Below are 19,028 nucleotides of genomic sequence, written 5' to 3' on the forward strand. Positions count from 1 at the left end.
ATCCCTCACCCAGAGAAACCTGTCTGGTGTATTGTGTTTTATGAATACCATGATCTAACTGATGTATTTAACCACACGTGTTTTCTCACCAACAGCCTGTGTCCTTCAATACTACTCAACAATATTCCATAAGCCTTATGTCATAACTCCCTAATACAGCGTCTTCAATATCAGTCCTCAATATCGCATAAGAAAGCTCAATGTCTCAACTTAAAATTACCTGAGAGACTAGTCCAGTGTATTGCACTACATGCTCCTCAACATCACTGACTTTAACCACAGATACTGTCCCAGCTACAATCAGTATCTGTTAGTACATCTATGATACTCCATAAAACATACTAGTAACTGATATGTTCTACCTTACACTGATTCCGCCAGTTATTCCAGGTGGATTTTCTGCTATCAGCTGCTGTTCCTCGGCAGACCAGACTGGTTTAATTGACAAAGCCACAACCAATGACTTGTCTCGCACCTGTGCTGTGTCTTAACATGTTGCTGCATGATGCAAAGACAAAGAAACCAAACCATAAGATGCTATTCTGCCATTGATCTACATTTCATCTTGTCAACACTGTCCTGTGGTTCACAACTACCTTACTAGAAAGTAGAATAAGCAGTAGAAGTGCAGTGCAGCAATGGAAAAACTACTCTGTATACAACTCAGGCATCCTGTGGCCACAACCCTCATTATTGCTAGAGCAGACCCATAGAGAACTCTTAATCTTATAACCTCCACGGCAACAATAAATGATGTCTACACTCACTCACTATTTACACAGTCATCTCCTACTTACACTTGCCTATACCTCTTTTGCATACATTTGGCTTAATACCCAACACATTCTTCACAGTAAGGAGGAAAGGGGGCCACATTCACAAGGATTATAGCTCGTAACTCCATTTGCATTCGAATTGTACAATATCCATGTATCTGGAAAAAAAAGTCCCAGATACTCCTCTCCAAGGGATCCATGGAAAAAGATAAATGATGTAATGTAATAGTATAGATGAATTTCTTAGCCAAAATGCATAATACCTCCTGAGTATGCTTGAATCTATTTTTGTGGCCTTTATGGCCATAATCATCATTCTTTGTCTATCTACAGTGTAATTTAAAAATTGAAATGTATGTATAACTGTATATTCATTCAGAAGTCAAGTATGATAACTCATACATAAAGTTATGTGTTAGCTAATCTGTTCCTGTTATTTGTATGATAACAACAATGTACTTGTGCACTAAACAATAATTTGTAAAAATTTGACTCATTCTATACCCATAGATATATTCTCATATGGATCTACAAACTCAAAATAAATAAATAAAATATGTTGCCAATGATTGTAGCACATTTGTGTTGTGACAGTGCCACGACATTTAACAGCGCCGCCATGACAGTACGCGCAAACGGCGATAGAGGCGCTCTGCAACTCGGCTGAGCGCAGGAGCACCACCTAGCTACGAACGGCGCCGGCTGCATGTCACGCCATGGCAGTCAAATAAGAGATACGGAGTTGTTATCATGTAACGAGCTATTGTTCCTAAGTGAGAGTGTTTGAATATCCACGCAATTATTGGTGATTAAAGGTTATAACACTTTTTGGCGACGAGGTCGGATATTTTCACTGCGTTGTGGATTTGTGTGTTCGTGACGGGGCAGACATGGAACAGCTTATGCAAGCGCTCATTGAACAACAAACACAGCTGACGGCTGCTATTCAGGCGTTGTCGACGTTGCTTACTCATCATCTGTCTTCCTCTTCTCTGCCTCCATTCCCTCCTTACGATGAGGCCGCTGAAGACTGGGAGGATTATGAGAAGCATTTGCGGCAACACTTCTTGGCTTTCGGCGTTGTCGACGCTCCTATGTGTAAGTCATCATTTCTATCTTGGATTTCCCCACGGACCTATCAGCTGCTATCTCATTTAGCCCCTCTGCGGGAACCTGCCTCTCTGTCCTTCCAAGAAATGTGTGACTTATTGTCTAACTATTACTAAAAAAACACCCACGTCGTTGCCGCTCGCGTGGCGTTCTACCGGTGTCGTAAACAGCCCCATCAATCTTACCAGGCTTGGGCGGCGGAACTACACGGTCTGAGTAGGAAATGTCAGTTTGTCATGGACACTCATCATGAGTCTTATGCTGATTCAATGGTTAGAGATGCTATTCTACGGCTTGCTCCTGATAAAGAAGTTCGGCAACGTGCCCTACAACTGCCAAACCCGTTGCTGTCAGAAGTTCTAAGCATCGCTCAATCCTTTGAAGTGTGTCACGCTGCTGGTGCACAAATAGATGCGTGGTGTGATGTAGGCGCTGTACAGTCAACTTTCGACACAGACAATTTGCCTGTTTCACAGGAGAACGAAGATGTGTCGGCGGTTCACTCGTGTAAACAACGTCGCGTTGGGCCACAACGCTCGCAGCAAAAACAGCAACCACAGAAGCAGGTTCGTTCCGCACTTCCTTCTTGTCCACATTGTTTCGTACAGCATGACAGGGCCACGTGTCCAAAACGTTGGGCCACGTGTAATTCATGTAGGAAAAAAGGCCACATTGCTTCTGTGTGTCAGTCCCCTAAAGCTCCTGTCAACGAGGACGAGGCATCGGACATGGATGTTAACTGTGGGCTTTCTCAAACAAATAAGTTGATTATTACTGTTCGTGTTCTGGATAAAGACATTCGCATGCAAGTGGACACGCTCTGCAGTAACTCTCATTAATTCTCGCACGTATTTGGAGTTGGGCTCCCCTCCCTTGTCTCCAGTTACGTGAAATCTGAGAACTTACAATAAACAGAAAATTCCTATCATTGGCCAGTTTGATGCTTCCACTGCCTACAAGTCTGTTGTTAGGCCCCTCACGTTTTATGTGGTGGATCATGCGGGTACTGAAAACCTGTTCGGTTATGATGCTTTCCAGTTGTTCGGGTTCTCCATTGATGATGATGTGCACCTCATATCTGAGGATATTCCGTACCAACAGCTGGATGGATTGTGTTCTGAATTTTTGTCTGTGTTCTCTGCTGGTCTGGGTCGTGCCAAGGATTTTGAAGCCCACATTACTCTTAAACCTACAGCTCGCCCTAAGTTTTTCTGGGCACGCCCTATTCCGGTGGCGTTGCGTGCACCTGTCAAGGCTGAGATAGACAGGCATGGTTGTTCGCCATTACAACCAGATGCGCCCACGAGTGGTGGCCACGCCGGTGCCACTGCCCCTTCCTTCGCCTCCACCAGCCCAAGAAGCCAGTCCTGTCGCTGCTGCCGATCTACCGTACCGTACGTGTTGATGCAGCCGACGTCGCTACCGCTTCCGAGTACGCCGGAACCGGCCCCAGTCGCAACGCTGCCTTCTCCGGGACCCATCTCACTGGAGCACACCCCCAGGTCCACGACACCTATGGATGCTGCTCCGGAGTTTTCACCCATCATCTCGTCCAGGAGGCACATTCCACGCACGAGCTTCCGTCCTGAACATTTTCGACCATACTCTCGTGTCTCTCCACAGGATCTCCTTGGGGCCTCACAAGAGGCCATGGATGTCTCCGCACTGTCCATGTCTCGAAGGAAGTGTGTGTGTGTGTGTGTGTGTGTTTTTTTCAAGGGGGGAAAAGTGTTGTGACAGTGCCACGTCATTTAACAGTGCCACCACGACAGTACGCGCAAACAGCGATAGAGGCGCTCCGCAACTCGGCTGAGCGCGGGAGCGCCACCTAGCTACGAATGGCACCGGCTGCATGTCACGCCACGGCAGTCAAATAAGAGATACAGAGTTGTTATCATGTAACGAGCTATTGTTCCTAAGTGAGAGTGTTTGAATATCCACGCAATTATTGGTGATTAAAGGTTATAACAATTTGCCAAACCCACTGCTGTCACCAAAATGCAGCAGTGCAGTAACATGGATGGCCTCATGTTGGGCACCAAAATGTAGCAAGTTGGAGGTGCAATGACCACTACTGGGTTGGAACAGCCATTCTTCCAGTTGTCTGGGTGGCAGGGGCTCTCCCACCCTGGGCATTGTGGGTTTGATGGGTTGGCAAGGACCTTGGGAGACTGGTATAAGGGAAGTTGGCTGGAGGAAGACAGATGGCATGCATGTGAACTCAATTATGGCTCTGACTAGCTACAATAGTTAAAGGAGAGCTCCACCATCTGGTGATGTGGCCCAGCATTGACCCATGACATCCATGTTCCCCAGGTCTGGTCAGACATTGATCTCACAGCCCATGGTGGTGAGAAACAGTGTCACAACAACTGCAGTAGCTTCTGCCCCAGTAGTGCAAAGGCCTTGCAGAGTTGGCATACATCAGCAGTGCTACTTCAGGTATGGCAGCCTTATGTTATTGTTATGCTGCAGGCAGAGTGGCTGTGTCCTGCACAGCTAAGGTGTATGTCAGGCACTGGCAGGCATCTCGATGACTAGGAGGGCATCGGCGTAGCCCTTACCTTATCCAGCAGTGGCGTGCAGCCCCATGGCAGCAGCCAGCACACAACAGGTCCAAAGCCCAGCTATGCCAAAATGCCCAGCCTGACTGGACAGCCAGTTTTTATACATGGCAGAGTAGTTCTTGTGACTGATGCCATGTACAGTATCACTCAAAAGTATTTTGTAGGTATGATAAATTCTGAAATCCCTTAGGTGAGAAGGTAAATGAAAGAACTTAATTATTAAATCTTTATTATGTGCACTTTATTTCTTACAAATATTATACAATTGTAATTTTTGCATCAATGATAAAATGCAAATGAACAAATTACACAGGCTCAAAATTATTTTGTTACAACTAAACAGAAAAATACAATAATGAAGTCTTGACCCATGATGTTCTTGACTTAATACTTAGTTGCATAACCCTTTGCTTGTATACTGCAGCACATCTGGCTGACATATAATACAAGAGTTTGACCAATTGTGCCTGAGGAACTTTTCCCATTGCTCACATAATTCTTTCTAGAAAGCCTCCTTGTTGGTGCAATTTCATTGATCCATCCAGCTCGCCCCAAAGGTGTTGTATGGGTTTAAGTCTGGACTTTGCTTGGCCATTCGAATACCTTTACTTTGTATGGCTTTAGAACTGTCTTCACATAGCCAGAAGTATGCTTCAAATCATTGTCATGCTGGAATTGCCAATTATGAGGTATATTTCATCTTCCATGAGGTATCATATGGTCTGTTAATATTTCACCATACTTCAGACCATCCATTTTCCCATGAATTCCAAGGGGAGAACCTACACCACTTGGTGAGAAACCACCATACACCGTGGTACTTCCTCCTCCTTGTTTCACAGGGTACTTGATACTATCTGTCATTCCCCTTGTTTTTTGGCTGTTGATTGTACTGTATGCCATCTCAGAAGTAGAGATTAAAGTTTCTTTCATCATTTCACAGAAATGTTAACTAGGCTTCAGTGGTTCTTGATCCAAACTTTATAGCAAAGTGTAGTGTGACCTTTCTATTTTTCACACTTACCATAGGTTTTTGTGAAGGTCACCTGCCATTCATATCTATAGCTGCTAAGCACTGCTTAACTGTTGAAACATGGAATTTCACCCCATGATTTACCTGTAGATCATCACATGTTGCCCAGGCTGATTTTTTTGGGATCACCTGTTGATTCCCTTCGGATGATCCAATGTTCTTTTTGAATGGTTTTTTGGAGCTAACAACTTCATGCATTGTTCTCCATCATCCCCCTTTTTTTTCTAAAGCTGGACCCAGGCACTCACAGGCTGTTGTGAGATGCCAGATACCTTCACAATGAAGGACTGCATTTGACTTTGAGTCAGTGTTGTTAAGAGACCTTGTCTGAAATCTGCTGAGTATTATTTAGTTTTAAGCATTGCTGTAGCTAAATAAAAATATTAGTATTAGATCTGCTTTATGTAGTTAGGTTTGTTGCAGTCTTCCCATTCTACAAAATACTAATGAATCCCTTGGAAACACTGTTTATGGCTCAAGTCCATGGTTACCTGCACTCAGCAATCACTACATTTGAGGTTAATCAGTCTTCTGTCTGAACAACTGGTTTGTTTTGACTCTGTGTATGTATAAATACACCTAACAACCTATGAGTTTAACTACAAAATACTTTTGAGCAATACTGTATTTGGCCCACCAACATCCATTGAAATGCTGGTTATTGCCCCAGTGATAAATGGAACTGGAGGGCTGGGAAGGCTAGTGGGCAGGACATTTCTCATTTCAGGGCACGACAAGAGGTAATTGAAACCCTGGCATAGAATGTAATTCAGTTGTTCCAGTCCCGGATGGTACTCAGTTATGAGGGGAATGCTCCTCTGTGGCTGGAGTGTGGAACTTTGAGAGGTGGTGGAAGACTGGAAAGATAAGGCACGAGAGATCTGTTTTTGTACATGGATGGGAGGATAATTACAGTCAGTGAAGGCTTCACTGAGACTCTCAGAATATTTTGAAAGGGACTGCTCGTCACTGCAGATGTGATTACCATGGGTGGCTAGGCTGTACAGAAGGGACTTCTTGGTATGGAATGGTTGGCAGCTGTCGAAGTGGAGGTATTGCTGGTGGTTAATAGGTTTGATATGGACGGAGGTACTGATGTAGCCATCTCTGAGGTGAAGGTCAACATCTAGGAAGGTGGCTTGATGGGTTGAGTAGGACCAGGTGAAGCAAATGGGGGAGAAGTTGTTGAGGTTCTGGAGGAATGTGAATAAGGTGTCCTCTCCTTCAATCCAGATAGCTAAGATGTCATCAATGAATCTGAACCAGGTGAGGGGTTTAGGATTTTGGATTTTTAGGAAGGATTCTTCTAGATGGCCCATGAATAGGTTAGCATAGGATGGTGACTTCTCGCAAATTTTAGTGAGTTTTCGCCTTCCACTATCATTGTCTTCCTCAGATTTAATCTCGTTTTTCCCCCCATGTGCATCCATTTTGTCCTTTTTGTACTTTTCACCCGTATTTGGGTGTATTTTTGCGTAATTTTTTGGACATAATACTACTTTCTTACATAATTTTTCGCATTTTTTGCACCACCATGGATCCTTGCTCCTTCCATCTGCATCAATAGAGAAAAGTTTCCTTATTCCTAGCCAGATCCCAGTCCCACATACTGTTCCTGCATTGTTGCTTGGGTCATGAAATCCCCCCTAATGGCCTTACCATCAAATTACCCATCTCTGGTTGCCACCCCTCCTTCCACAATGACCTCCACCAGTTCAGATTCCTCCAATCCTTAGCCCTCACCAACAAAGTCCTGCAAAACCATATCAATCAGATGCAAAGCCAGGGCCTCAATTAAACCAATCCAAGCGAAATCTTCAAAAACTGAAAACTAAATTATAAATGTCCTCAGTAGCGAGGGCTATTATAAATTTTATAAATATGTGCACTCCATGTTTGCAAATTATTTGTTATAATATAAATATGGTTTTATTTTATGTAGTATGTATTCACATACCATTTTCAACAGTGTATTCACATGACTCTTAAATATATTGTAATGAATAAACAGCAGCTAACTAGTGTAATTAGAACAAAACATTCAATGTAGCATACTTTCCTGTTAAACAATGGAAAATCCAGGATGGAATGTAACAATTATGAGAAGGAAAGTTGCTACTCACCATATAGCGGAAATGCTGAGTCATAGACAGGCTCAACAAAAAGACACTCACAATTAAAGCTTTCGGCCATTAAGGCCTTCGTCAACACAAGACACACACACACACACACACACACACACACAACTGACACACACACACACACACACACACACACACACAACTGTAGTCTTAGGCAACTAAAACCACACTGGTTACTTCTCTGTTAATGAGTAAGATTCTATTTGTACTCTGTCTGGTATACACCCCTAATTAGTATACCACAGTATAGATGAGTCTACCCACATATTATTAATTATGGATACCACTAATAAATATTACAGAAACATTTCACCATATCTGTAGCTCTGTGGTAACATGTATTTAAATCATTCCATATCCCAGAGTGAATTCGCTCATGATGGGATATGTTAATGCTATGTAAAGTATCAAGAACTCATTGTTATGATAACGAAGTGAATGTGTATATCAGACATCTTATGTCACCTCACCAGAGCTTTTGATACTGTAAATTGTGATCTGCCTCTCCTAAAACTGACAAACTACGGTTTTCAAGAAAAATCTCATAGTTGGATATCATCATACTTAGCAAACAAGATTACTTGTTTATAACAGCAGCAATAAATTTCTCTATAGCTGGAAAAACACACACACGCACACAGTTAGGTGTTCCAAACATTCAATATTAGGACCATTTATTTTTGTATTATACCAATTATATGCCATGCCATGTTCAGTCCTATACCATCCTCTATGCAGATGACTCAACAGCAATAGTTTAATTTGTCATTTTGAGCAGACAGTTGAGGAGATAGAGACATGGTAAAAAATAATAGTTTCAAATTAAATTTTGCAAAAACAGAAATTGTTCATTTCACCACAAAACAATGTGCATAATGTGTAAGCGAAATACATTATATGGATAAAAAATTGGGCACTGCAAACTTTGTCAAATTCCTTGGCACACTATTATATAAAAATATGTTGTGGAGCAATCATGCCCAGCATACTAAGTCAATTTTACGGTCTCATGTATGTCATGAATATCCTATATAATACCACTGATTTAGCTGCAAAAAACCTATACACGAGGGTTGGAACTTTAATAGTGGCAAGTATTTATTTACAGCTCGTACAAAATAGGTATGTGTTTCAAAGTTTTACTGACATTCAAAGTCATCACCTGCATTGTGTAGAGCCCATTATCAGCTATGTGGAAGTCGTAGGTTACTCGTAGCTGTGCCAGTTCTGTTGAAAGTTCAAGTGATGCGGTCTATTGCCTGACAAATTTGTAGCAGTTCTGAAGTGAATGCCATGAAGTGTTTCCTTCAGTTTAGAAATCAAGTTGAACTCACAAGGGCTTAAGTCAGGGGAGTGCAGTAGGTGGTATAGCACTTAGCAGCCCCATCAGCCAAAAAAATCAATAACAGTTTGCACTGTACGTGCATGAGCATTGTCCTGCAAAATGATGGTCAGGTCCTGCAGAAAATGTCATCACTTCTGCCTCTATGCTGTTCATTTTTAGATCACACTATGACCAGCTTAGAGACAGAAGTGATGACACTTTCTGCAGGAAAATTGGAAATTTGTGGTAAGGACTTAGGGACCAAACTGCTGAAGTCATCGGTCCCTAGTCTTGCACACTACTTACTCTAAATTAGAACAGAAAAGAATAGAATATTTTTAGAATAGAATATTTTTATTAGCCTTTCAATATTTTTCATACAATTGGCTTCGTCAAAGTTTACAGAGGGTTTTAGTTTCAGTACGACATTCAAATAGTTACAGAAAGGGGAGAAAAGGAACTAAAGACCTTTTCTTCAGCATTATGTAAAACAATGTTTTATACAATAATTAAATACACACATAAGAAAAGAATCACAGTAAATAACTAGCTTATATAATATCAAAACATTTTCTTCATAACTTAGGTAAAACATATATTTTGATGATAAGTTTCTAAGAATTATTCGGTTGTATAGAATTCGTTGTTTTTTAGCCAGGTTTGCAATGTATTCTTATATTTATTTAGTGGTACTGCACGAGCTGAGCATGGTAACTTATTGAAAAATTTTATGCTTAAGTACTTATAGTTATTATGGACTACAGCAAGTCTTGTGGAAGGCAAGTCCGTACTGTGTGCATGCACATCACATCTCATGTTCAATTTTTTCAGACTTTCTCTGGCATATATTAAACAGTTATATATGTACATGCTTGGTACTGTCATTACACCAAGAGATTTAAAATAATTTCTGTAGGACTCTGTGGGTGCTAACCCTTCCATGCACCTGATTGCTTTCTTCTGCCATCTGAAAATACATTCAGCCCCTGGGGAGTTACCCCAAAGCAATATTCCATATTGAAGTTGGGAATGAAAAAAAGCATTGTATAAGTGGAGTAGCAATTGCTTGCTTGCTCACACTGTTTCTTAATTTATACAATAAGAAAAGTACTCGTGCTAGTTTACTACATAGATAATTGGTGTGTCCTTCCCATGGGAGCTTTTGGTCTATGATTAGTCCAAGTAATTTCACTATTTTGTTTTCATTTTTAGTTACTTTGAGATTAAATATTATTTCTTCTGTTTGTGTTTGATTTATGCACAGCTGGTTAGCCTGACACCAGTAATTAGCCATTTGCATCATTTCTCTATTTTTGTCCAGTACACTCTGTAAGTTCTCTCCTGTACTTATTAACGTCATATCGTCAGCATATAGTATGCTCTTACATGGTATGTAATTCGAGAAGTCATTAACATAGACAATGAACAGAAAAGGTCCAAGAACAGAGCCTTGGGGTATTCCTCTTTCTATAGGGAGTATTTCTGACCTCTGCTTATTTGCATAAACAAGTTGTAACCTATTGCTTAGATAAGATTTGAATAGACAGAGTGTATAATCTTCAATGCCACAGTATTGAAACATTTTGATGAGTATGTCATGTGACACCGAGTCAAATGCTTTACTTAGGTCAAAAGGGTTCCAGACATTGATACCCTTTTTTCATACCCTTCATAAACATTGCCCACCAAAGCTTCTACTGCTTTTATAGTTGATAGGTGTGACCTGAAGCCAAACTGTTGTTCATTTAAAATTTTGTTGGTTTCAAAATACCTGTATATCTACTTATGCACACAATTTTCTACTAACTTGGATATGATTGGTACTATTGAAATGCACCTGTAGTTGGTTTCTTTCACCTTTTTTATACACAGGCAATGTAACTGTGAGCTTAAGACAGTCAGGGAATATTCCTTCATCAAGTACTCTGTTTGATAGTGAGAGAAGTGGCATTTTAAATTCTTTTGCTATACATTTTATGATGAGATTACTGAGTCCATAATAGTTTTCTGTTTTGGAATTACTTAATTTGTTTATTGACTTATGAATATCATTTAATGTGATTCGGGTCCAAGTCAACTTCTCATTTCTTGTCTGTTTCGCACAAGTGAGCAATGCTTCTGCATCAGAGGCAGAATTGATGGGTGGGGTGGTGACGCTATTTACAAAATATTCATTGAGAATATTGCAGTCAATAGGGATACTCCTTTCTTTATTGGTATTATTAATTTCCCTTTTAATGGAAGTCCAGGCAGCTTTACATTTATTTTTAGAATTTAAAATATATTCATAATTTGCACAGCACTTAGCATTTTTTATTTCTAATCCGTAAAGGCTTCTCATTTTAGTGTAATTTTTCTTGTCCCTATCACTGTTATGAGATTTGTCTTTCATAATCATCAGTAGTATTCTGAGTTTGTTAAGTTGTGGTGTGTACCACTTGTTAGTAATTTGTTGCTTATGAGTAATATTACTCTGGTACCTTTTGGTTACCAAGGGGCATGTCATTTCTACTATATGCTTGACCTCTGTCAGGAAAATGGAAAAACATTTATTAATCGTTTTCTTCTTATCCATTACATGAGTCCAATCCATTTCTCTTAACTGGTTTATCATTTTGTTTACATTGGATTCACCTAGAATTCTACATGTCACTTCTCTCTCTGTAGAACTGAAGGCTGACTTTTCTATTTGAAGCCATAGCCCTGCATGATCTGATATTCCTAATTCTATTACATCACATTGTATGGAGTCTCTTTGTACATTACTAATTATATTATCAAGGCATGTGTTCAGTCTAGTGGGTTTTTCATTGAGACAGTAATAGTTTAATGACTTCAGAGTGTTAATCATATGAATTACATTTTTTCTCTTTGCCCTTATATCTATGTTAATATTACCTACAATTACAATTCTATGCTGTTTATATTTTGACAACAGCAATATTAAAGTATTAATTTTTTCTATAAATACTATCTCATCAGAGACTGGGATTCAATAGATTGAGACAATTACAGTTTTCTGTTTGTGCATTACCACACCAGATACTTCTATTGTAGCTTCAAGGCATATTCTACTAAGGTCTATAACTGAGTAATGCAATTCAAGGTTACTTTTGACATATATTGAGACCCCATCACGTTTAATACTTTTTCTGCAGTAGCTTGTAACTAACGAATATCCAAGAGGAACACACAAGTCTATTTCAGTGTCTTTCATCCTGTGTTCATTGATGCATAGAACACTGCAGTTGATTTTATTGATATTGTAATTCATTGATTTTACACCTAAGAGATTGTACATTTATATGAAGGAGGGGGAAACTGTCCCTGCTGCATATTGGTATTCTACTTTCACGGAACATTCTGTATTCATTTATTTTTGCTACATGATCTAGGGTTGCACAATTATCTGAATTAGTCTGCTGCAGTTTCCACTTAATGTGGTTTCTAACTTTCCTTCGTCAGCAATGTCGTTTTCTCTAAAAAAAAAAAGGAGGTGTACAGTCATGCTTTGTGGGACTGTCTTTTAAGACAACGCTGCTGCGTGTTCGTATTTCATTTACAACTTTGTTTATATCCTGACACAAAAATGTTTTCCTTTGGTAATTTAGATGCTCACCATGTTCAGTGTGCAAATTTCTTTTCAGTTCGCTAATACCCACTACATTGCATTTAGCATAAATGGAACATAGTTGTTTGATTTTAATATTTGTTTTATGAATCTCTTTGCTAACACATGAATTACAGATCAAGTCATGTCTATGAGGTATCGTCACAACAAAAGTGTTTTCCATCTTACTTACATCTAAAAAAAAATTCAAACCTGTTATACACTTTTTGGCTTCATTATGTGCTACATCATTTGCACCAGTCACACAAACAACAAAGTCACTGTCCCTTGTTGTATTCTTGTTTTCTGAGATGTCTTCAACAATATTTTCTGTCCTCAGACCAGCTTTTACGATGCCAGTTGCACGAAGATCCGTATTCACATCCTGTAGAATATTTGCTATCTTTCTTCCATAGCTGTCTGCTAGAAAAAGCACATTGTGTTTCTTTGTTCACTGTTTCTGGCTGTTGGTGATGTTTTTGCAGCTTCTTACAATGTTTTTATGTTCACGTTGGGTGGCTTGTTCACTTTCAATATTTATGGAGTTGCTGCTGCTTTCTGATAACACACTGAACTTGTTTGTGCACACGAGATTAGGTTTATTCCATGTATTTCATTGTGAGCAAGGCACTTTTTTAGTCACTTTGTTTGGCATTACACTTACACTAAGGATGACACTCACACACCCATGCCCGAGGGAGGACTCGAACCTCCGATGGGGGAAGCCGCGTTAACCGTGCCAAGACGCCTTAGACCACATGGCTACCCTTGTATTACGTATATTTTGTTTCATTCATTTCTGTGGGTCTGAAAAAACTAATCTACTCAAAACTTTTAGTCTACAAACACAGATCATCTAAGCCATGGTGGGAGCTAAAAAGAACAACACTGCAAACCTTTATTTGAAAAACTAAATCTAATGTCCATTCCAAGCAGAAACTCTCATTCGCACAAAGAGAAACCCATAACTTTTTGAGGCCAACTGCTTCTTACATCAGTTTCAAACTATGTGTAGAGCAAGTTATATGTTACCCAACCACAAACACACTATATGAAAAAACTCTACATTATATGTGCATGAAATTCATAAATAACGTCTGGAAGAGAAGTGTGACCCTAATCTATGAAATACTGAAGGAGACCTGAAAAATATCTAAGAAGTAAATGCTGTCATAGTGTAGAAGATTTATTGAATGATTGGCTAATAAGCTGTGATCTGGCTCTGAAGGCCATATGACATTGACCAGGTGCTTTGTCATCCTCTGCCAAGTGGGATCATGCAGGGTAAGCACACCACACTTCTGGATGTTGTCAACTTGCAGACCTTAGAGCTGCTACTTTTCATTCAGTCAACTCCTCAGTTAGCATTCCAGTTCTGCTACCAGGGAAAAATCCCTGGCAGTGCTGGGAATTGAAATTGGGTCCTCCGTATGAGAGTCAAATGCACTGATGACTCAGCTATGGAGGCAGGGTTTCTTGAATGACAACCATGTAAAATAGTATCTTTTTAAAGAAATAATGCCATATGTATTATGGCGTGCTTAAGTTCTGCAATCACTCAACAATTAACTGGGAAATTTACAGTTTTGTTAGCAGTGAGCATGATAAGACGCCCTGTGGAACATTACCAGATGCTTGCTGTGAGCACTACTTGGAACAGATGGCTCAGAAACCCCACTCATTATGGAAATATATTAGATCTAATGGCAACAAACAAACCTGACTTCTTTGAGGATGTCCACATAGAAACTGGTATCAGTGACCATGATGTGGTTGTAGCAACAATGATTACCAAAGTACAATGGGCAACTAAAACAGGTAGAAGGATACGTATGTTCAGTAAACTGGACAATAATCAATAGTGCCATATCTCAATGAGGAAACTCTTAGCACAGGACAGGAGCACATAGAGTAGCTATGGCTCTAGTTTAAAAGAATAGTTGACCATGCACTGGACAGATATGTATCCAGTAGAACAGTTCATAATGGGAGGGACCCTTCATGGTGTACATTCACTGTAAAGAAACTTCTAGAGAAAGAGAGACTATGCATAATAGATGTAAAACAAACATAGTGTTATAGATAAAGAGATTCTGAATGAAACACATTTTGGTGTCAAGAGATCGATGTGGGAAGCCTTCAGTGACTCTCTTAGCAGAATTTTGTCAAATGATCTTTCCCACAACCCAAAGAAATTCTGATCATATGTAAAGGATGTTAGTGGCACCAAAGTTAGTGTCCAGTCACTCATGGATGATATTTACAGTAAAATTGAGGGTAGCAAAACAAAACCAGAAATGCTTAGCCCCATTTTCAGATGTTCCTCTAAAAAGGAAAACAAAAGATAATTTCCCCAATTTAATCTTTGTATCACTGAAAATGTGAGTGAAATAGTGTTAGTGTCAGTGATGTTGAGAAACATCTGAAATCATTAAATTTGAAGCACAGCTCTGGGCCTCAGTGAAGTTCCTGTCAGACTCTGGCTGAACTTGCGACTGAGTTAGCCCCTCTTTTATCTATAACTATCATAGATCACTTGAATGAAAAAATTTGGCCAGAAGTAGGAGGAAAACAAAGGTTGCATTGTTTACGAGAAAGGTGCTAGAAGTGATCCACAAAACCTCCATCCAATATCCTTGATGCTGATTGTTTTAGACTCTTAGAACATATTCTGAGCTTAAACATAATGAAATATCCTGAACAGAATGATGACCTCCTCCATGCCAACCAACATAGGTTCCAAAACATAGATCATGTGGAACCCAACTTGCATTTTTATCATATGACATACTGAAAACTTTGGATCAACACAGTGAGGTAGATGCATTATTTCTCGACTTCTGAAAAGCTTTTGTCTCAGTACCACTTCTATGCTGTTATCAAAAGTATGATTGTATGGACAAGTGAAATTTGTGACTGGATGACTGGATTGAGGATTTTTTTGGTAGAGAGGACACAGTAAGTTGTCATGGATGGAGAGTCATCGATAGATGTGGAAGTAACTTTGGATGTGCCCCTGGGAAGCATGTTGTTCATGTTGTATATTAATGACTTTATGGATGATATTAATAGTAACCTCAGACCTTTTGCAGATGTTGTAATTATCTAATCTATGATGAAGTACTGTCTGAAAGAAGCTGCATACATATTCAGTCAGATGTCAATAAGATTTCAAAGTGGTGAAAAGATTGACAACTTGCTTTAAATGTTCAGAAATGTAAAATTGAGAACTTCACAAAATGGAAAAACATAGTATCCTATGACTTCAGTATCATTAAGTCACAGTTGGAATTGGTCAACTCACAGAAATACCCGGGCGTAACATTTAGTAGGGATATGAAATGGCATGATCACATATAGTCAGTCATGGGTAAAGCAGACGGTAGACTTCCTTTATTGGTAGAATGCTGGAGAGATTGTTTACAGATCACTCATTCAATCTGTTCTAGAACATTAATCAAGTGTGAGGGAGCCGTACCAAGTATGACTATCAGGCGATATTGAACGTAAACAGATAATGGTCGTACGAATGATCACAGGTTCGTTTGATCCATTGGACGCAGTCACAGAGATTCTGAAGAAACTAAACTGGCAGACTCTTGAAGTTAGACATAAACTATCCTGAGATAGCCTACTTACAATGTTTTTATACCGACTTTAGGTGATGACTCTGGAAATATACTACAATCCCCTACATATTACTCCCAAAGGCATCTTGAGTACAAGATTACATTAATTGCAGCACGCATGAAGGCATTTAACCAATTATTATTTCCACACTCCATAACTGACTGAATGGGAAGAAACCCTAATGGGACATACCTTCTGTCATGCACTTCACAGTGGTTTGCAGACTATAGATGTTTATATAATATGACAGTTTTTATTTTTTAATCATAACCATGTAAAGTAATGCTTGTCTGAAAAAGTAACAACATACGTATTACAATTTTAGACCCGACCCTCACCGAGGAACTCAACGTCAAGATAGTGCACAGCCCACTACTCCCGATTTGGCCAACGCATCAAACCCCCCCTCCCCTCACTGGTTTTCAGATTACGAGATGGACCGGCGGCTGCCCTCCACACCTTCACATGCTGACCCAACAGAGATGGAGCTTCTGGTCATGCACCTGCTGCCTCGCAGCACTCACCACTCATGCCAACGCTGATACCCACACGACCCCCCCCTCAGGTTCCATAAGCTGTAATCCGTACTGCGGGCAGGGGGGGGGGGGGGGGCGGCTGTGAGGCATCAGTAGGTCACATCAACCACACAAGTTACAATCTTTGGAATATTAACCTCTCTGGCAAGCCGCCATGTTTAATTAAGTCTGCCTTTGTGTTTGCACTTCATGCAGTGTTCATGTGTATCAGTCTTTATGATAAAATATATGTGTATATAGAAAACTTGGGAACTGTTTATTATGTATATTACGATCTGTATCCAGAATCCCATAAAATCAACCACTTTGCTCATTTGTTCATGCTCAGGGTCATCTGTGAGTACTTGCAATAATTGTCAATCCTCTGCAGTTCACTATAGCCATTGGAATTGTAACCTTCCTATAAAAAATGGTATTGTCCGTACAAAGCCTCATGGAGCTTCTGACATTAATCATTTATATATTTTGTTAGGTGCAAATGCCATGCAGCGCTCCCTTCAGGTACTCCTAAAATTTTCTTTACATCTGTCAGTTTTGTCATGTGAAGAATGACATTTTGAATTCTATCTGCAAGTAAGTCTTGAATCCAATAACACATCTGGTCTGATATCTGGAAATCTCTTATTTTGTTCATTAACCCTCGAGTAGGCCCACCGGTGCACAGATTGCGCCAATTTATATAATCGGCGTATCGAACGTGTTGGCAACAATGGAGACCTTTGAAACTCGACATATTCCTTCATTATTGTTCTGAGGACTGTTATGTGCAGTGCAGTAATTGTCAGTGCTAAGGAATTTGTTAAACAGAGAATTTAGTCCAACGCTGTCACTTCTGGTGCACTCAGTGCGCCATGCAACTGGTCATGGATGTATTTTTTACATCTTTGAACATAGTTCAATATAAATTTTTATTGTAGAGTAAGAAAGTGCTTAACTAACAAGGAACTCAAATGGCTCTTGACTGAAGATCCAGATTTTACGAAAGATGTAGACACTATATTGGATGATGATACTGATGAGGAAGTGGAGCCAGCCATGGTGGCCGTGTGGTTCTAGGCAATTCAGTCAGGAACTGCGTGACTGCTACGGTCGCAGGTTCGAATCCTGCCTCGGGCATGGATGTGTGTGACGTCCTTAGGTTAGTTAGGTTTAAGTAGTTCTAAGTTCTAGGGGACTGATGACCTCAGATGTTGAGGCCCATAGTGCTCATAGCCATTTGAACTTTTTTTTTTTTTTTTGAGGAAGTGGAGGTAATTACTCATAGTGACCATGACACTGAAAGTGATCAAGAGTATGAGTCAGATGAAAATGAAGACAATAACTGTCAATCAGATTCTATTGGTGATTGGTTTATGGGAAGAGGCAAAACTTCTAAATGGAGAAAAAGTACTAGCTCTGACACAAGCAAAGCGAGAAGAAAAAATATTCTAAAAATTTTTATGTTAACTGAATCTTCCATCGGTTCTTGGTAGAATAACATTATAATAAATGAAAAGCACTTGTTTGCTTTTGTTCTACAGTACTACTTTTATTGTGTTACCCAGTTTTCGGCTTACAAGGCCATCATCAGACATTTGTCCATCTGACAGTGTTTGTTCTACAGTATTACCTTCATTGTGTTAACTGGTTTTCAGCTTACAAGACAATCATCAGACATTTGTCAGTCTGATGATGGCCTTGTATGCCTAAAACCAGTTAATATAAGAAAAATTAATACTGTAGAACAAAAGCAAACTAATGCTTTTCTTGTTGTAAATATTTTTCCTGGGCCCAAGGCTATTGCCAGGGATGTAACAACTGAGATTTCTGGAGTCCTCAAGGTAATTAACATGGAAATGATCAATACTATTGTGAAATATGCAAACAAATATATTGAGCTCAAACCAGAATTTTCCAAAAAGAGAGAAAGAGACAAAAAAGAAACAATGAGAAGTGAAATACTGGCACTCCTTGCGTTATTTTATCTCTTCGGAAAGAAGAAAGCTAACTTCACAAATGTAATGGAACTGTGGAATACCGATGGATCTGGAATCAAAATTGGAAGAGCTGTGATGAGCTACAAGTGGTTTCTATTCTTGCTGCATTGTATTCGTTTTGATGATACAAGCACAAGAGAAGAGAGGAGAAGATCTGATAAGTTGGCTGCAGCACGTTCAATTCTGGATGAGTTGTAACCAATTGCAAAACTATGTACAACATCGGAGAGTCTGTAACCATTGATGAGCAACTTCAAGCTTTTTGTGGTCGTTGTGGATTTGTGCAATATATCCCCCAACAAACCCGCCAAATATGGCATTAAGA

This window comes from Schistocerca americana, chromosome 5 (assembly GCF_021461395.2).
Source record: "Schistocerca americana isolate TAMUIC-IGC-003095 chromosome 5, iqSchAmer2.1, whole genome shotgun sequence".
In the NCBI taxonomy this organism is placed as follows: Eukaryota; Metazoa; Arthropoda; class Insecta; order Orthoptera; family Acrididae; genus Schistocerca; species Schistocerca americana.